Raw genomic sequence first — 20,547 nt, 5'->3', positions numbered from 1 at the left:
GTCTCAGGTTTCCTTGTCAGATTTGGGAGCTGTGTGTCCATCCTCAAAACTGCTGAGCATGTCTCACAAGCCCCCTTCCCTGCACACCTAAGTTAAGAGTTGTTTTTTAGGTATTGTTTTCTATTGCTCAGGGGCTGAGAAAATGCCAGTGAAATAGGGCAGAACTTGCTGGAGAATGAATTTCTCTGGAGGAAAGAGAGAACCGCAGACGCCTGCCCTTCTATTCCTGTTTACCTTTGCTTTCAGGAGGTCAATTAAATTGTGGGCATAAACTTACATTGCGGTTTGCAAACTGATACTCACCAGAAGGTGTTCTGGCATCACAGAGCATTTTGTGTTACGGTTTCTTCTTTCCCAGATCCTTTATGGCTTGGTAATAACTTGCAACACATGTATCACAGAAACATTATTTACACAACATTTTTGCAGCATCACAATTGAATTTAGTTGGCAAAATTCCCATGAAGATGTTACTCTTGTGGAATGACCAACAACCCGTCTCAAACTTGGACTTTCCCATTTTTTCTGTGTGGTACAGCTGTGGGATTTCTTCATAAGCACTGACTGAAAGGTTCATAGTTTTTAATTCTGTGTATGTTGAGAAGGGGGGAAGGGGGGTTGGGTAGTGGTTCAGGCAGTAAACATTCGTTTGGCCTCTCTACCTACCCAGTTACCCCCTTTAACATGGGATATAACCACCCCATGGAACTCATTGCTGTGGGATAGTGTGGAAAACAACCATCTCAGTGCCTCAAACAGCACAACAGATGATGAGAAGCCTCTCATGGTCAAATATAGTGGTCTAGCCAAAGCTCCATCTCTGGACATGTCTGCAGTGCAAGCTGTCAGGTGCTAAAAGGGTGCAGAAGGGAAAAGATCCCTCTGTCAAGGCCCAGTTTTTATACTTTAGTTGCTGTCAAAGCTAGGAGAATGAACTCGGTGGACTTTTGATCCAGTATAGCATTTAGTTCAAATTTACACTGGCTGGGAGTCAAGCCTGGTTTCTGTCACAGGGTGTTGTGCAATTCTTGCTCTCATTTCCAGTGCTGTCCCCCCCATCCCACAGAGGTTAGTGAGTTTGTATCTCAAGGAAAAGAGAGAGTATTTCCTGACTGCAGTCACATTTGTACCATCAAGCCTTGCCCAATTCTGCTTCTGAGTTCTTACTCAGAGAACTGCTTGCACTTACTTCAAAGAAAGTGCTTACATGCAACTGACTTTAAAAGATATCTTGGAGTGAAGCTCTATCAGCTCTCTATCCATGTGATGGCTGTCCCCTCATTTTATCATCCATTTTCTCGGTACTGGGCTCTAACAGAGCCTCTCTTAGGCTCTCCCTTCCCGCAGGTACTGTCCTGATGCAGAACCCAAGAGCTGCTATCTTAGGCCCTCAAGTCAGGAGGAGTTTTTCTTTGCTAGACTGACCTGAAGAGAACAGTCAGCTAACTCAAGAAGAGCTTTCCAGCCAGAATTAATGGGATATAGTGTGTTTTCCAAATTCCCTTAGTAAAGCCCTGAAGTCAGAGGCTGATAGATGTATCACATGGAACTGTCTGGGGTTGTTGGGATTTCTGTTCACTCACCCTCCCAGCTCTTCTACAAATCTGCACTGTTGCATTTGTTGACAAGTCTGTATTTTTAGCATCTTGAGATCCCTTGCATTATACAATACTCCTGAATTTCCCTGATCCCAGAGCCTGACATGCTGGCACCTAATAATACTTATCCTTCATTCCACTTTCCTCCTGGCAAGGCTCCTTCACTGGTCAGCAGCCCCTCTTCATTGCAACATGGTGATTGCTTTAATGATCTAGAAAGGAAGATGTAAAATAATACAAGAAGGCAAGAAGGATGTGTAATGAGGTGAGGAAGATGTATAAGGAGATAAAAGTGATGCAAATGCCTCCTGCATGAGAAAGGACTTGACAAAGCTTGGGGAGACACTCCTCAGTGGTTCAGTGAAGAGGGATCCCTGTTGCAAGAGAAAGTCAGGGGGATGAAAACAAATAAAAGCATCCTGGAACCCTTCTCTGACTCGTGGGCTTTATGGGGCTCTAAGTGATGTGTAGCAATGCCTGGGGAGGAGGCTGGCACTGTAGTCATGGTGGGACCACTGCTGAGGTCCCAACACCTTTGTGTCAGCTGCTATGAGCTACAGGTCTGCTCACCCACCCCTTTGGGAGATAACACAGTGATAGTGGCACGACCCTGAACGTTCCAGGATGAACACTGCCTCAAGGAGAAAGAGAAATAGAGTCATCAGTATGAGTGTGCCAGTGGTCTTTAAGGGGACAGCTGGGAACACCTGCCATTTTCTCTCATAAGCACAAAAGTGATGGAGGAAAAAGAGTTAAAGAATGGGGAATTCCAGTGGAATACACATATTTTAACACCAGCCATAAACTCAGCAGTACTCAGAAAGGGCCTGGGTAGCTGGAAGGCACCGGGCCATTGCAAATAACAGTAAGTTATGCAATTTTTTCTTCTAATTCTTGTTGCTGGCTTCTCAGAGTTGGCCTAGGGAGCTTCCCTCTCAGGGAGCGGGGGGAGTATGTCTGACTTCAGTTATCTCTGTGCCATCAGGCCAACTTCTATAATTTTGAAGGCAGTCAGCAAGGCTCAGAAACGCTGCAAACAATGACCACTTGTGTCAGAAGGAGCATGAGTTATCCTGCTCCAGGACCTGTCTTTGGCTGCTCATTGACTGAGCTGCTTAGCTGGCAGGTATACCCATGACAGAGGATGAGGGGCAGAGATGTGCTTACTCCACACTTGACCCCTCCAAGCCCTGACATCTTTTCTAGGAAACCTGGTGCTGGCTACTGTTGGACATAGGATGGAAAGAGGGATTCATTCCACATGCATATTTCCATTGGTCTCCTTACTTTTCTTCTCTGGTGCTCCAAGCACAGTTTCAGGCTTTGGCTAGTACACCTGCCACGACCTCCCATGCTTTAATGTCTGCAGCACCTGTACAGAAACCTGGAGCATCCCACATTTGATTGCCTGATTCCACCAGCTACAAGCCTGGGGATGACCTGGCTGTCATGGTGACAGTCTGGAATAACCCCTGGACATTCAGGTGTAGGAAAAGGGTTAGATAGTGTCAGAATGGTTTGAAAGAGAAGCAAAAGATTGTCTGCTCCAGAGTCACTATGAGCTTTGTGTTGAGCCAGCTTGGTGGAGTCAGCAGTTCTCAGGACTGCTCAAGACTGTCATACCCCACCTGTCCGGGCACTCCAGCAGTACTGAAAGCTAGCATTTTGCTTTATTAATCAAGTGCTGTTTCCTCATGGCTTTCTCTCAGCTGCAGTTATAGCCTGTCTAGTCATTAGCAGCTCCAGGCTGACACACAAGCAGCAGGAACACTGCTCATCACTCATCAAATGCTGAGCTTATTTGCATGCTTTCAGTTTTCGTGCAATTTTTAAAAGTGCAAACAGATGTCATGAGATTTTTATCTCATTACCTTCATATGGTTTTCATCCCCACTAAACTTTCAAAGAAATACTACATGCCACCAAGTTTTTGATCTTTAAGAAGCCCCATGCAACAGAACAGCCCAAAGCCAGGTAGCTTGGTTACATAGAAAGCCTAAATACTCCAGGACTGAGCTGTTGTACAAACTAGACTCTTAACAGCTGAGACTGATCCAAGCTACAGAAAACTGTCTTCCTTTTTCATACACTCTTCTTTCATTTACAGCTCAGAACATCTCAGTATGAAATTCTCCCCTCTCTCTTCTGGTGAGCTGCTTGACTTCAGTGCCCGTTGTGTCAGCCCAAAACATTGTCTCTTCAGAGCAGTCCTTGTGGTTGGAAAGTGCTCTTGCTGATGTGCTGCAGGCACACAGACTGGGGTGGCACCCCTGATGGGCTCCCCAGCAGGCATCAAAGAGTCCCTAGTGAGTCTGGTGTCCAGGCACCATGTCCAGCCTTTGCCGTCTGCTACAGAGCCCAGTAGAGGATTTGAAGTGGACTGGAGGGTATTGTAAGAGTAAGTATGGAAGGCATAGGGAATTCTAGCGCTGCAATGAAGGCATTAGAAGCTAGGCTTCCTTAACTCTGCTGCTCCCCATAGATTTAACTTCACTTACTGGAGCTCATGCCTCAGAGCAGCACCTGCACCTTTACAGGGGACCATGCTGGTGCTCCTCTTTCAACAAAAATACCTCCTGCTTCTTTGAAGATGGAATTGAACAAATCTTCCTTCAAGCTGCTTTATATTGCATCTAGTCCAGGCATCAGCAGGAAATTCATCTGCATTTCTGCATTACTGTGCCAGCAACCAGGAACTGCAGCAGCATCCCAAGGTGAGGTCTGATCTCTTCGCTCACATCATCAGCTTTCACAACACCATAAAATGGTCCTGTGCCACAACAGACAGGGGGGAAAACCAGACAGACCTCTCCACTGTTCTGCCCAGGTGACAAGCACTATTCATATGACATCACTCTCTATGGGCTTTGACTGAGCCACACAGAGCCTCCTACAAACAAAGGGGATGAGACAGATTCTGCTATGAAGTGCTCAGCCTGTAAGGAGACAAAAGAGTGATGGGATCTGAGAGGAAACAAATAAAAAACCTTTTTTTTTCAAGATCACAGAACAGGTCAGCAGCATTAGGAAACACAATGCTGAACTAAATACCAAAGTGCAGGTGCTTCCTGTAGGACTCCTCCTGTAGATAATTTAGTCTATTGAGCAGGTTTTGTTACAGAAATATTTAAGAAGATGTTCATTGCTTTGATTCAGGTTCACAGGCACATCAAACATGTTGCAGCTGTGTATCGTTGGAGGTGAAATGAGCAATGGACAGTGTAGAATGGGGCAATCTGTCAAGCTCATAAAACCCTTTTTGATTCCCATTTCTAGGAATAAAAGAAACGTTTGTGCAATCACATGAACTGCTAAACATTCTAGCATCGTTATGCTGTTAACTCCCTTCTGTACCAGATGGAGGAAGGGCCATTAGACATTTTACCAATCTGATTTTTGGTGAGATTCTTTAAGACCCCTGTAAATCTTGTCAGAAAAAGTATTTGGCATTAAAAAAAATTGCTCAGGTAAGAAAGCTGGAATGTGGGGTGGTGTTTTGCAGAAAGAGCCTACCCTTCTGGAGCATCCAGTCCATGCACTACTACATCTTCCAAGGCAGTTCTGAAGAAATAGCCCCATCGCCCAGTTTCCAAAGAAAACATCAATTAAAAAAATATCCTTTTCTTCAGTTTTTATTCCACTAAAATATTGAGCTGGAATATTGTGAAAGGATGCATGAATTTTGCTCTGGTTATTTGCAGAGCTGTTTCACATCAGGATCACTCTTTTATCAATAGAAATGTAAATCACAGCTGAGCCAGTAGGAAAGGTGAGACAGCTAAGATGGCAGGAATCCATTGTTTCAAGCCTTTTGCTCAGAAAGCTTTTTCTATTTCTTTTCACTGACATCTCATATGTTGTTTTTTCTATTCCTTTTTTTTTTCTCACAAAACATAATTAACTTAATCAGATTTTTGTTAAAGGAAGGAGCCCAGAGATAGGCTGAAGCCTCTCCTAAGCGCCTTTCTGTCTGGGAGGAATCCGAGTCCCAAATATTGAATGTTCCAGTCTGGCATGCTGAATGTCACACAAATATCAGCTGTAGTACAAGTGAAATGCTTTGGTGAATCATTGGACAGTGCCTGAGGCTGCTAACAGTTCAGTCCCGTCCTATTGTTACATTAGCAGCCGTGTTAAAAAAAAACCAGCCTGAAAATTATCCAGTGTAAAAATAAGTAATAAATTAATTTTGTGCAGACCTCCTAAGATTAACAAAACACACCCTGAACTTCCCCTCTAAGATCAGCTACATTATTTTTATAAACATTTGTTATCACAACTGGCCTTTTTAGAGGGTTCAGAATTTGCACCCTGGGTAGACAACTACTTAAAAAAAGTAAACTCATTGTGCTTTCTCTATCTACACTTTATACCTGATCCACTTAGCTGCCTAGGTTTTTTTCTGGGAGCAGAGGCACGCACCACTTCCATCATTTCACAGCAAGGCTCTCCCCACTCTCCAGCCACAGAGATTCCTGGGGAGAACAGAGATATCTTAGGGAATCAGAGGTCTCTTAGGCTGTGGACCTGTCTCCTGCTGAGCAGTGAATTGCAATACCATCTTCTCTAAAATGAGAAAATAGCCACTCATGCAACAACCAGGTGGGCTACACTCCCTTCCACAAAGGGGTGCAAATCCCACTTGTTCAAAAATCCAGAGCAAGCGTTAATCATGCACTACTCAGGAAAGAGAAGTGAGTGTCAGGTTTAGAGCCTCCTTCTTAAATGACCCAATATGAACTGAAAGAAATCGCCCTTTTCACAAAGGTGGTATCAGCATGGGTGATAATTATTTGGATTTTAAGGCCAATGAGGTCTATATAGTTCATGACACAGACCAAAACACCGACTCTCAAAGCAGGACCTCAGTTACAGCCATACTTTACAGAATCTTGTGCTGCGTTGGCCTGTAAAATGAATTTAAATAAGGGAGAGGCACATGATTGGTGTCTGCTTGAGGCTATAAAGCAATGCTTAAACTTGCATGTAAGTAAGGAAATACAAGCCTAATGGAGAAAAATGTGAAGCTGACACAGTGAGGTGGCTGCAGTCATGGCTCATGTAGCAGCAGTACAAAGGACGTCTGCAGAAGAGTGGATGATGAAGTGAGGCTCAGTGGCACGTGGGTGGTTTTTTGTACACAGGTTGTTCAATTCATTTATTCCATGTTGGCCAGTGTCACCTATCCCAGAGATTTCAGGACACTTCTCTGTCACAGTTTTTCAGAGTGGTTTCAGCTGCAGAGTCACTGTCTACCTTCACCAAGCAGCTACAGCCACCAGCGTGCAATCACCTGCAGCATCCGGGTCCCAGCCAAACTTCTCCACAAGCACGGTCAGCCAGTCTCTGCGTTAAACAGCTTCCCCTTGGACTGACACAACGTTGGTTTTCCCATGTCTGTCATGCCTTCTAGCCAGGGGCCCACTTGCCACAGCTGGAGCTGGGGCTGCCCTAGCTGGGACCAGCAACAACCAGCTGGCACAAGATGAGGGGTGGTTCAGACAAAGCCAGTGAAAATAATGCGGTTCACCCCATGAAGACAGACGCAGTCCTGTCATTCTTGATCTCTGCCCCGTGCTTTAGATGTGCACCACCTCTTTTCCCATCTCACTGTTTCTCCAGCATCCATTACAGCACAAGCTTCCCCAGCTGGCCTGTGTCCTCCCGAACAACTCAAGCCAGCAGCACCCTGGCCAAAGGCAGTATTTTTCATACAATTTTTTGTTTGTTTTATTAAAATACTAACAGTAAATACATTCATTAGTAAGATAGAGGAAGCAGGAAACACGAGGCAGGATGGAAAGGTTTGACCAGCTATAAATAGCAGACAGAATAAACAGGCAATTGCGAACCATGGGTTGTGAGGCTGGGTTTCACATGGAGGCAGCACCTGCTGCTGGGAGACTTCCACTGGTTTGTTTGTTTGCTTTTAAAACAAAAATTATTTATGATGATGGACTCCAGGCTGAGAGATCTGCCACTTTCTGGGAAAACATTAATACTTAGTCATCACTGGCAGGTGTTTTTCTACCTCCTGTGCAGTACTTGACCCACTCTGCATGCCAGAGGCAAGGTAGGGCTTTCATCATGGACTGCCCTTACCCCAAAACCTTGGGATGTGCTGGCAGCCTGGGCAGCTGCTTGCAGATTAGCAGGATGTGTCACAGCACATTAGCTGAGCCTGTGGGAGGCTTAGGATATTTCACAGGAATGGAGATTTTGGGAACAGGAGGCAAGGTTAAACAGGGGAGCACACGGAGGTCTCTGCCCTAGGGGCACACAACAGGAGGGGATCCTGAAAGGTCCAAGGGAAACATGCACTGATGCTATGGATGAGCCTTGGAAACATTTGTGAGCAGGGGAAAGAAAGGATGCAGAAGCCTGTCCTGAAATGTCTACAGAGCCTTCACAGAAAGGCTTCCCAAGGAGTGGGGATGGTGACTCTGAGCAGGCCTGGCACAAGCTGCTGGAAGCACTTACAGGGTGCCGAGGCTCAAGCACTTTTTTTTCCCAGGAAGGCAGGTTGTCAAGGACAGGAGGGACCGCCCAGTACAGCTCTCAGAGTGGCTGTCCCAGGTCAACAAGTGTGGCAGTGGACATGTTCCTGCAGACACCACAAGGACTCCTCCTGGCCTCAGGCCTCCACTCAGAGGCCATTGCCTGCAGCTGCTTCCACACAGACTAATCCCGCTTTCCCCCAGGCAATAAAGGGATGCACCCTTTTCTTGGCCGTGCAAATGTCACAGCCCCTTAAGAAGGTGACTGCACTCACCACCACCCTGAGACACTCCCTATGGCTGAGCTGCTTGGGTAAGGGGGGGTATTTTTCAGTCAAGTCTCCACCTGAATGAAGAAAAGGCAGGAATTCTTAGCTTGACCAATGCTCCACCACTGAATTTCAGCCATCGCTGCAGTTGAGATCAGTAATTTGTTTTTATCTCCCAAAAAGCCATTTTATGGACAAAAAGCCATTAAGAGATGGTGAGCCCCACACAATCTCCACACAAACCCTGTTTCAATGTATGCCAGCTCCCCGTGTGCAACGTGCCTCATTTCTTATTTACATTTGCCAGGCTTGAAACTGCAACCCCCGTTGCTTGTTATGCCTCTCTCTCCTAGATGAAAGAGCCCTAAAATGTCACCCTCTCAGTGTTATCATCTGCCCTCTGCTATTATTGCCTCTCAGTAAATAAAAGGGACTTCCCAGTCATTATTTTATACCCCGCAATGACAGTGCTTTTTCAGATAAATTAGTTTTCACTCCTCTTATCTGCATTCAAGCCTCACCTCCCTTTCAGTGTTTCCATTGCCTGCTCAGGGACCTTTCCTGTGTCTCCTCTGACCTCTGGGAGAGGAGCTGAGCTGACTCAAAAGGGGAGCTTGGTGTGAGGACATCCGATCTGCTTACAGACCTGCAGACCTAATGTCGTACACGGCTGAGGCCTTTGTGCATGTCTGAGCTGCTCACTGCACATCCTGGGAAGATAACAATTGCTGGCTTGCCTGTAAAGGTACATCCCCTTTAGCACGATCAGCTTGTACAAGGCACATCAGTTTTTGTGACTGGGTACTTATCTACAAGGAGTTTTGTCCTCTACCTTGTGCACAGTTACCTTTCAACAGAAACCTCTCAACTGAAACCATCTTATTTCACTCTCCCTTTCTATCCTGAAATACATAAAAACATCGGGGCAAAATCTTTTTCTGCAAACAGCTGCAAAAACTAGCTTGACTGGGGATGCTCTCCGGATTTTCTCCCTCTCTCTTCCAAATTAGTATTTTTTCATTCTGGCAAGTACCCACCCTATTCCCACCCAATACACAGAAACCAGAAACTAATCTTAAGTGTGTCAGACCAACTTCATTGTCCATCCTGAGAAAAGTTTAAAATGTAAGCTGTCAACAATGCATAGTTTAAAGCACATTGAAAGCCATGGAAGGCCAGTTAAGACTACATGACAGTGAGATGTCTTCTAAGGCATGGTAGGAAACTGTGTTTAGCTTTTATATATAGCTTTTCAACCCCCTAGTACGGTTTTACAAAGTAGGAGCAGCATCACTGTTCCCCAAAATATCCTAACCACATCATGTTAGAAATGGAGCTTTACTACTTCACTTTGTTTCCTAGCTACCAACATTTTTTTAGCTTAGTAGTAGAGATGAGCAGTGAAATTTGGCATTCAGACTGCAACTTCAGAAAAGCCTTAAAAAACCTCATGCATATATACATATCTATCTATATATACATCTGTAAAAATTACAGTTGCTAGCACAGTTCTCTTCAGAAATGTTTCAGTTCCAAGCTCCATCCTGGTTATCCACTCATTCCCATCCTGGGGTCCCTGCCAGCCTAGTCGTGGACCCCCCCCAGTTCTGCCCCTACCTCACAGCCCCCTCCATCCCAGCCCCCCAGCTCTGCCCTACACCCCTTTCCCACCCCAGCCCCATCTGCTGTCGGAGCGTTCTCTCTTCTCTCCTCTCACCCTTTCCAGCTCTACCAGTCCCTTTACATTCATCACATTAAAGAAAACATTTCATGGTCATCTCTTTTATCTCCTTCAGTGAACAGTTAATCAGAAAAAATGCTTTCATGTTGCTAAATCAGGGCCAGTGGGCAAAGCCAGGCTGACAAGAGACATTTTCCTCTGCTACTAACCTGGGCTAAATAGTATTAATTACAGAGGCTGGGCTTTGATTGCTGGAGTGTGGTGGGGCTGGTGAGAGCTCCCTCCTCCCCCTCTGCTCCCTCCCACCACAGGCCCACACTGTGCATCCTTACCTGCCTGCCCTTTGCCAGCATCCCCATCTCATGTCACAGCACAGCTGCAAGTGGGATCCCCTAAATCTTCACCTGGGCTGCTCAGACAGTAACTCTGAAGAGTCAGGTCCCGGGGCTGGAGGACAATCTAGCTGGGTGGTTGGGGTGTCCCTGTCCTTGCCTTCCCCCATGCTTGTCTGCCCAAGGCAATGTCTTTTCCAGGACAGAAACTGCTTCTTGCTATGTGTTTCAAAGAACCTGAGTTCTGGCAGGCCACTCAGTAGACATCACCCCATACAGTGTTTCTTGGCCTGTGGTCTGTGGGCCACAAGTGGTCTGCCAGATGTCAAAGGGACTGCAGAATAACTGCAGACAATTTTTTGGGACAGACATATCCATCCTCACACATGCCACAAAGGAGCAAAGACAACAGGCAGTGGGAGCAGAAGGCAAATTGAGGACAACGTGCTACAACTCAGTCCTCCGTGGGGTGGTCCAAAGGTGTTTATTGCTCTTTCAAAGAAAGAAAGAAAAAATATGCCAGACTAGCCCCACAGACACAAGAGGCCCGTCTCTGCACATCTCCAAGGACATTATGAAGGAAATGATGTTGTGACCCGGTCTGTTGGCAATGGTATCCCCCACGTCTGGGGCAATAGTATCCCCCACATCGCCCAGGTGGAAGGTGACAACCTTCCATCCCAAAGGCGGCATCAGCAAACAACTGGTTACCAATTCTGCTGAATTGGCCTCCCACAAACTAGCAGAACAGGCCAAATCCCCAGACAAAATGAATCACAGCTGAAACACTCTGCTTTTTAGAGACAGAATGCCACTAACTACTTTCTCCGTCCCTCTCTGCACTGAGCAGGACTTTACAAAAGTGACCACAGGAGGAATTTTCAGGGCGGTCACTCTCTGTTTCAGAGACCTTCCCTTGGGATGGGCAGCACAGCTGGAGGCTTTAGTCAAGCTGTGGTTTAAGCTGATTAAGGTGACTGTCCCTGGTGACCCATGTTGCCAAGCCCTGATCCCATGCAGCTCGTGGGCAGCATAATGGGAGCACAGCACTCCAGGAAAAAGGCACCTCCAGATTCACTACAAAACTCGTCTGGAGCAGCCAGGCAGGACAATATTTTTAAATGCTTTTTGATTTATTTTGAGTGTTTGCTGCTGTATATGAAGACCTGTTTCTCCAGCCAGTGTGAGTTGGAGCATGAGCCCAACTGGATGACCTTTGCAAGTTGGGGTCCCATATTCCCATCCTGATCCTGACTACTCCGTGTCTTTCCTCCTCCTCCTCCGTGCTGCATCTGGTTTCCACAGGCTCACCCTGCCTCCTGAGCTGATGCTTTGCTCTACCCTGCACAAGCACAGAGGGAAGCAGAAGGGGTAGATCTGGTCCACTTTTCCCCAGTCCACACTCTGGTCCTTATGTGCTCTTCTCAAGGACACACAGATGTGGTTTTCTCAGACAGCAACAACAGGTTGGAATCTCCACCAGGGCAAACCAGCACATGGCCTTGGAGGTCTGCCAGCACAGTCTAGCCTCTTAGACTCATTTCCTCTGAAAAGCAAAGAATTGGAGAATTTGGAAAACACCTGGGGTGATCAGGGTGCAGCAACCAAAGTCAGCTAAACTTTCATATAGCAGTAGCTTGCATGGATCCAGATGCTCAAGACAAGTTTACTCCAACTTTTTTTGGGAACAGCGCTCTTTGGACTACCTGGATCTCTAGGGCAAAAGACCTCAGACTTGTCAATAGCTTCATTTGCACCTTCAAACTACAGTGTAGCACTTAAGAGAATGAAATATCCAAGTAACCCAGCTAGGCAGCTGTCCCCATGCTACTCCTCTCTCTACTCAAATGCGTTTTAGGCTGACAGTGCCGTATTTATAGAACACAGTGTAGCAGTTCCAGCACAACACTGTTGAGGAGGCAGAAATAGGCATTTTGCTGTCTGGGGGGGCAGCACAGAGCCTAGGGGACAAACACACGCTCAGGCAACACGCAATAGTGAGGGAACCTAAGGCTCGAGTGGCCATTGCTGAGTTTAGAGACTGTTGATATGAGTGACAGCTCAGAGTCCTCATTGCAGCATAATTCAGACTACGAACAATGCAGTGGTTTTTTATATTAACTCCAGATATTTAGAGCTCTCTTCATTGACAGAAAGATGAGAAACTTTTTTGTTGTTGTTGTTGGGTTTTTTGTTTGTTTTGTTTTACATGTAGAAATGTAGAAGATAAGAACAGCCTGGATCAAATTAAGCCTCCATCTCACCCAAAGTTCTCTGGCAGGCTGGTTTTTGGTTGCTTCTGAGAGAAAAGCAAGAAGCTTTGCATCAGTGGGATAATGTGCTTCCAAAAGAGCTTCTTCCTCAGAAGTTGTCTCTCTTGCTTAGAAGTTGTCTTCTGCCTTGAGGCAGGGTGGTTTCTGGCCAAAGCTACTTGATTTGACTTTGTTCTTTGTTTATTTTCAGCTCTGCAGGCTGTCACTGTGAATAATGGGTCTTTGGTGCTGGAACACAATTCTCAGATGAATATTGTCTTCCATAGTAAATTCCAGGGCTGCTCAATTGCAGAATAAATCTTACCTTCATGGAGGGGGTGGCTGGGGCCTTTGGAGATGGCACAGGGCGCCTGTACAGCACCTCCCTGTCAGTGCACAGAAGGTCATAACTCCTTGCTGAAGTTCTGCCTGTGGGGGCCAGGCCGTCCTCCAGCCTGAGCAATGAGCTGGGCCTGCCTGAAGCTCTCCTGAGCTCCACGCTTGGGAATCTGCTGCCACATGGTGGCATACACTCTCTCTTCCTGGCCCTAGGAATCCCTCCTTGGCTTCCAAGAGGTAGCACATGTGGAAAGAGTACTTCTGAGCTCTGCATTGTAACTACCTCACCAAGTTTCCAGGGACCCGTTCTGGAGCTGCTTGAAGCTTTTCCAAGAGCATTGTTTCCTGTTTGGAGCTACACAAAAGTACGAGGAATGCTGGCAAAAAATCTGAGAGGATCTCAGGTGCTTTGGGATCAGCAGGTATGATTTGTTAATGAAAGACTTTTACCTTACCTGAAAACACTAGAAGTATTTCCACAAAGCAGACCAAGGTCTGCATCCATCTCCTCGAATTTCTGCTCTGCAGCAGATGCAAAGGCAGCACCAGGCAGGAAAAGAAACTATAGAGATCATTCCTATTCCTGACAAAGACTGAAAAGCAAAAAGGTGGTTGTCACAGGAGCTGGTGGAGAGCATCACTCGCTCTGTCTGTGTGCAGCACTGTCAGTTTTCAATGCTGCATTTCACTCCTTGAGGCCACAGGTTACTTTGTCCTGGGTCAGGCAGCTGCGTGCTAGAGAGGATGCATTTGCAAGGCAGCTGCTCAAAACAAGGTTGACTGCTTCCTTCCGGAAGGGTGGTGGCACCTGTGGGTGGAAAATCCATGGGAAGTGCCCTGGGGCCACCTTTGCTCTGGAGGCTGTGAGGCAGCATGCTCAGAGCCTGTTGTTCCCACTGCGCCCTGTGCGTAGTGCTGGAGAGGGCAGCTTTGCGCAGCAGGCGTGGCTGGCTGGGAGATGCAGGGAGCCACCCAGCCGGAGAGGGAGGGTGGCAGAGCAATGCACCTGCCGAAAGGGTCACCTCCGTAGAGCCACTGAGTCGGCAAAGGCCTTTGGGGAACTGGGCCCAAACCAATAATGCCTGGAGTCTGGAACAGAAAAACTGATGCCTGGCATTGAGAGCATTCCTGCTCTCCTCCATGTCACGACAAAGCCAAAGTCCATCTAGCAGCAGCTCCTGGACGCAGGAAAAATACAGGTTCTGTGAAATGGTGAGTTGCCATGGACCTTCCTCCCATCCCACCGCAACCCATGCCCAGTGGTAAAAGCTGCACCTATTTCCTCTTCCAGCCTCACCCCCGCTGCCGTCCTCTGACAGTAAGACTAATGCAGGGAGCAATGCAGGATGGGCACAGTAACACTGGGAGCAGCAAAGTGTGAAAAAATAAGGATGGGGAGGTATGACCCCTGGGGAGGAAGAGGGACTGTCCAAGAAGCGGAATGGACAGGCAGAAAGGAATAAAGGGGCAGTGAGCAACATATTAGGAAACTCTGTGCCATGGTGGGATCTCTGTGTTGGCAGGACACTGGTGCCCAGAGGAACCGAGTACTCAGGCCCATAAAGCAGGGACTGGAAGGACCATCTCTCCCACAAGCCAAGTAGATGCCTTCATGACACATCACAGAGCTGCCCCATCTCCTGCCTCTGCTGTTCCTCAGCTGCCTGAGCTGTAGGGGAGGAAGGGATGGCCAAGGAAGGGGATTTTGCAAATGTTGAGACAGAATAAGCAACAAGGCTGTTAGAAGCTCAACCACTGTCATTCCATATGGTTTGATGTCCTATGGCAGTACATGCAGATAAGAGGGAGGCTTTGAGATTACCAGTATCCAGCTGTGGAGCATGCAGGCACCCAGGAAGAGCCCTGGGACCATGCCATGGCCTGTGTGGCAGCAGTCAGGCCACTTATTGTTGGCTGTGCCTCTCTTCCTCTCCTCGTGGAGATGGGCTAGCCCTCTGCCCCAGATCCTCTGTCCTCACTGCAGCTCTCTGCTCTTGCCTGCTGCATCTTATTCCATGGAAAAGCGTTCACCGTGTGGGGCAGAGGCCACGTCTGTGCCCTGGGGGATCGTGCTCTGCCTAGGAAACCTCAGATAGCAGGGTAACCCGCCTGGGTGATTAACAGTGGTGGAAGGTGCTGCAGAAGTGCTTGGGTTGATTCCCCACGGAGGCACTGTGTGAACGGGCGAACACATCAAAGGGTGTCTCCCTTTCATCTCACTGCTCCGAGCAGACGGCTCCGAAGCATCTCTTCCAAGGACAATATGGGGGAGAACTTTAATAACCTTACAGTGTGGAGCCCTGCCAGCGCTCCCAGTGGCCACTCTGGCGGCAGCTAAAGGGGCGCCTTCTCCGCTTCCACCCTAATTGCCCTTAATTGGCTCCTGCCTGCTGGCAGCAGAACGGCAAGGGCTCTCCAAGGATCACTGCACAAGAGTGACAACGTTTGGAGAAGGATTGTCGGCCCCTGCCTCGCCCCACCTCCATCACACTCTCCCCCACCCACCAGAGCAATACAATAACCTTTCCAAGTATGAGATTTTTCTGTCAGTACATAACTTTTTCTTTCCAGGCCCTGCTCTGGAGTGGGCCTTGCCAGGGAGCTGGGGCAGGGCAGCAGGGCAGGGTCTGTGTCCCACATCCAGAGGAGGGGGTATGTGGTGGCCTTGGGCTAAGGGGGACATAAGCATTGTCCCTTCGTACAGCACTGCAGCCACAGTGCCCAGGAGCACGTGCTGGTGCAGTTAGCCCTGCTGCTCTGCTCTGTGCCAGGCCTTCCTGTGCAGGTGACCAGAGCTTTGAGGTCCCCCACTGAAGAACCAGCAGACCACAAAAATCCAATTCAGCCCACAAAATCCCAATTGCCCTAGAGAGAGGTGGTGCTGTCCTAGGGCAGCCAGGTGGGAATGGGGCTGCATCCCGGCCATGGCCAGCACTGTTACCCTGGGGATGCGGAGAGGTGATAGGGAGGGCTCCTTTCTGTCCCTACTCCACATCCCAGTGCAGAGTGAGAGCACACAAAGCAGAGGGTGCCTGAAACCCCCCTTCCCTAGGAAGGGTTCTCCAGGACACACTGGCCCTTGACTCATCTGGCTCCAGTTTTCTGTGGCAGACATCCCTGCACTTTCCCCTCTCTGCCTGACACCCACAAAAGCCATTCCCTCATGTCAACAGGAGGGTGGGAAGCCGCAACACAAAAAGCACCTTGTAGCTCTGACCAGACATGTTCCCATCAGACTGTGTCCCTGCTCCTGCTCCCAGCCAGGACAAACTCTTGCTGCAGCAGCAAAATGCAGCTGAGCATCTTCCCAGTCCCTCATGGCTGCCCACATCCCAGTCAGGGCCAGTATCTGCAGGCAGCAGGTATCACATGAGCAACATGCTCCACAGCAAGCTGGCAGGGACATGGAAACGCAAACGGGACACAAATTCAGTTCTGATCTGCAGTTCGGAGGGAGCTGCAATGTCTTTCCCACTGAGGTTATTTTTAAACTGTTTATCAAAGGCTCACTGCTCTTGGCAGCAGGGTGGGCTATTTTTGGATGCCTGCTTCACCTCTCCACTGAGATGTGCTGGCACAGGCTTGTCCCTTCTTTTGCCTGGCACCCTCAGACCTCCCATGGTCTCTGAGGTTTGCCCTGCTATGGTCACTGCTGCTTGCTTCCTCACATGTCGAGGGACTTTTTAACCAGGAGGTCTGAGCTCAGGCACAGCCTCATTATGAGTCCTTATTAGCAAAGCCCCTCTCATCCTTTCCTGCTGTCAGTGGTGACACAGCTGCTTGGGTATGGGCAAAATACACACTTGTGCCTGCTGTTCTTCAGGATTGGTGGCATTTGTCCTGACCTAAGCCTGGCACCCTTGGGCTTTGCAGTCAGGTTTTGTTCCTGCTATTGACTTTCCACTTGCTGCTGCCATGTCTCTTTGCCCATCTAGAAGAGCAAGGCCATGTTTCCCTACTCCATGGGATTGCTGGGACAAGTAATTAGGACAGGATGACTGAAAACAACACTGTCCTCACAGACCTTCTTCTCTGTGGATGGCTGAAGGACATGACAAGTTTCACTGAGATGCAACATTGGCAAAGGTGATCTGGTGAGGCAGGGCTCAAAGCAAGTGCAGGGAGGGAACAGGGGTGTGTAGAAGTGCAGTAGCTGTGTGTTGGAATCAGTGAAAGCACAGACTGGAATGGGAATGCAAAGCAAGCCATCAGGCTCTGAGGTTAATAATAGGCTGTCTGAGTCCTGACTGTGTAAAAGAAAATCAGTCCTTAAAAGAAGCTCACTGGCAGAGTGCTTGGCCTTGACAGAATTATCCACAGGAGCCCAAACAAATGACTGGCCTCATTACCGACCCGCAGCCTCAAGCATGGGTTGAGACACGCTGGGCTCACATAAAGAAGTCAGCACTGTCCACACTGCCCCTGCAGTACCAGAGAAAAGGACTTGGAGAAGTTTCCCAAGAACATCAACAAATTCAGGGATTTCCTTTTGTTAGCAAAGCACAAACCTTCTGCTGAAGGAAGATTTTCTTCATTCAAATATGATTTTGGAGAGCCAAAGGTACGTGCAGGCCAGGAGATTCTCCTCCAGGAATGAGGGCAGAAGAAAGCCAGCGCTGGCATGTGTGAGGTTTGTACTCATTTGTGAGATCTGTACTCAAAGAGAACGGATGTGTCTTTTCTTACAGGAAGTGACTGGATGAAAAGGTGAAAACCACTTACTTGGGCTGCTTAGAAAGCTTCAAGCTATACAAGCACACATAATTGTACTCTCCAGCCCTGAGAGTTAATGGACAGACTTCTCTGAAATGAGAGACTGGCTCAGGCTTAGGAGAAAATGAGGTGGATCCGTTTGTGATCTGTGACATCCACCACCCAGTCAGCCATGTGGCCTCACTGGTCACCATCTCCATGGGCAAGATAGTCAGAGGGGACTGGAATTGCTGCCAGCAAAGAGCTCAGGGCAAAAATCCTCGGGGTAAAGAATCAAGGGACAAATGCCAAAGGAGAAACATGGATGAGGGAAGGGAGAGGCATCTCCATGCTGAGGACACAGAGCTATATCCAACAGCACCCACAAGTGCTGCAGTGTGTGTAAGACCGCTATGCCAGCACAAGGCAGTGTGTCTGAGAAAACAGGCATTCTGATTTCTAAGAAAGTCAGGAATAAAATGGGCAAGGTCACTAGGCAGATCCTGCAGACACGCACCAGGGGAGGTGACAGCAGCATGTGGCTGGCTGTGGTGGCCAGCACTGTAAGCGTGGCCAGGGCAAGCTTCACGGGGAGCACACGCTCATGGAGTGAGTCCCGTTGGTGCACGGAGGCTGCTGGCACAACGTGTATTGCTGGCATGAGGTCTCACTGAGGCAAGCTGCCCCCTGACATCTGTGGGCATGTTGGATGTGAGCAGACATTCCCGTGGTGAGTGAAGGTAATGCCATGTGCTACAGTCAGAAAGACACATTCACCATGAGAGAGGGCAGAGCAAAAATCATACCCCTGACCTTTTCTCTTAGTAACAGCAGGAGACTCACTATGAACAGTAGGGTGATTGGGAAGTCTAGGGCAGTGACCATGAGAACCTGAGCCTGCCTGGATGAAGGATGAGTTCACATTTCCCAGCCAAAGAATTCAACTGGATGGAGATTCTGGAAAGGAAACAAATGGAAGGCAAAAATGAAAGAAAGAGTATCAAATGTGCTGTTGCTGTAAGCAGGATTCACAGGTTAATGAAAGCGAAACTCATAGATCCCCCTCAAACCTTGAGTCAGAATCCACCTGGTTGCCTTCTGCCCTGGGTCACCTACAAAAAAGAGAAAGAGAAAAATGCATCAGAGGGCTTTGCACAGAACTGTGGCCAAGAGTCTGCCATAATACCTTTGCCTTTCTGGGGTCACAACAGTACAGGGGTAGATTTCCCTGATATCAGTGCAAAGAGCTCAGACTGGAAAGGCTGGGGAAAAAGAACTTGGTGCAAGGTGAAAAAGAGACAGGGATTTGAAGGAACAGTGGGGAGAGGGACATCATCCTGGACATCACAGGGAACACTAACAAACACGAATGAAAGCAACCCTTGCACACTACTAATGTGCAGAAGGGTCCTGGTGTCTCCCTTTTAATCCTCCATCCATCATTTGAGTTGACAACATATAGGCCCTGCATATAGGCCCTTTCATCTGGCGGTGCTTCTGTCACAGAGCTCCTCATCACCAGCCACCACAGTATTTTGTACAATGTCCTGATGGGTCAGCCACCTACCCCAAAATCTGGGCCAGGCCCCCCAGCTGTATGTGTCACAGCAAGACCCTGACGTGACACAGGGAAGGGGGGGAAGCAATGACTTAGTCCATGCTGGCAAAGGCCCAGGGGTCCCAGCCCCACCTGGCAGCAGAACCTTTCTGCTTTGGGCAGTGGGAGCCAGGACAAAGACACAATCCTAGGCACAGCAGCTGCTTGGAGCACGCTGCCCCCCCATGGGGGACATGCTCCCTGCCTGGCACGGAGACCGTCCGCTCCTTCTTTGTGGCGTGAAACAAAGAGCAGAAGGAGGGAAGGAAGTGACCTCTCTGGAAGCGATTGTAGTGGTGGCATGAGCACCCATCTCTTTCCAAACAGACCAAGCAACGATGCCCCCGGCCCTTCTCCCACCCCCTAATGCCTCCCGTTCACTGCTGGCATCCCCTCTTTCTGTGCCCTCCGCCTGTCCTTACGCAACAGGCCGAGTGGGAAAAAAAGCAGCAAAAAAGAAAGCCAGAGCGAGGGAGGGAAGAAGCCGATGGGGCACTGGCTGGCAGGCAGACAAGGAGCACGGCAGGGGCGGCTGGCAGCCCGGGACACGCGGCCTCTGCCAGGGCCTTCTGGGCTGCGGGCATGTACGTGCGGTCAGCAACGTGCGAGCGGCTGCGAGCGGGGCCGGGCACACGCGCGGCGGTGCCGAGCGCCCGGGCTGGCAGCCGCCCTGCCCTGGGCTGGGGCGCGGGGCTCCCTGCACCGGCCCCCGCCAGTGGCCGGCAGCAGGGAGCTGGTGGGACAGGACAGGCTGCTTGTCCCCGGGCTGCGCCTGCCCCCGCGCACATCCCCGGCCGCTGCCACCCAGGTGCGCAGGAGTTTCCAAGCAGGTGGGGGTTCGGCTCTGTCTCACCAGCCGTCTTGCCATTTTTGACCTAAGAGGGAGAAATAGTGACCTCCACTGTCCCAAGGCCACGCGCCTCCTCCCGCTGGCCCGTGTGCGATGCCGTGCCGGGGATCACGATGCTGCTGCTGCTCGCTTCTGCTTGTGTCAGCAGTTTCAGAGCGGTTCCCAGCCCGGCACAGCTCCCACAGAACACCAAAGCTCCCTCCCTCCACTCAACCCCCTGTATCCTGGCCACCTCCTGGAGCCCTGTTTGTGAGCATCCTGCCCTGCTCCCAGTTCTCACCCACCAATTCAGGAGCAAAAGGAAGTCTCACCTGTACCCCCCACTCAAAAATGCCTCCCCAAATCACCCAACATTCATATTCCACACTCAGACACAATTTCCCCTGTGTTCATAGGGAAGGGAAGGGAAGGGAAGGGAAGGGAAGGGAAGGGAAGGGAAG

General features: G+C 49.0%; 2 long non-coding RNA genes across 5 annotated transcripts in view; both read right to left on the bottom strand.

Annotated features, from left to right (window-relative positions):
* Positions 1-9,959, bottom strand: part of LOC121662133 — a 47,444-nt gene extending 37,485 nt beyond the window's left edge. The window contains exon 1 of the long non-coding RNA XR_006015202.1: positions 304-9,959. This is a non-coding gene — a long non-coding RNA (uncharacterized LOC121662133). The remainder of the gene's footprint in view (positions 1-303) is intronic.
* An 883-nt stretch (positions 9,960-10,842) lies between these two features.
* LOC121662132 overlaps positions 10,843-20,547 on the bottom strand; it is a 44,573-nt gene continuing 34,868 nt past the window's right edge. For 3 of the 4 annotated variants that reach the window (XR_006015199.1, XR_006015197.1, XR_006015198.1), the window contains exon 5: positions 10,843-18,772. This is a non-coding gene — a long non-coding RNA (uncharacterized LOC121662132). The remainder of the gene's footprint in view (positions 18,773-20,547) is intronic. The other variant, XR_006015200.1, reaches the window with a different exon arrangement.

This window comes from Corvus kubaryi, unplaced genomic scaffold (genome assembly GCF_017639235.1).
Source record: "Corvus kubaryi isolate FWS band 111438036 unplaced genomic scaffold, C.kubaryi_AGA036_p1.0 37232, whole genome shotgun sequence".
Lineage (NCBI taxonomy): Eukaryota > Metazoa > Chordata > Aves > Passeriformes > Corvidae > Corvus > Corvus kubaryi.
The sequence above is the reverse complement of the archived record's forward strand: the minus strand, read 5'-3'. Positions and strand labels throughout refer to the sequence as shown.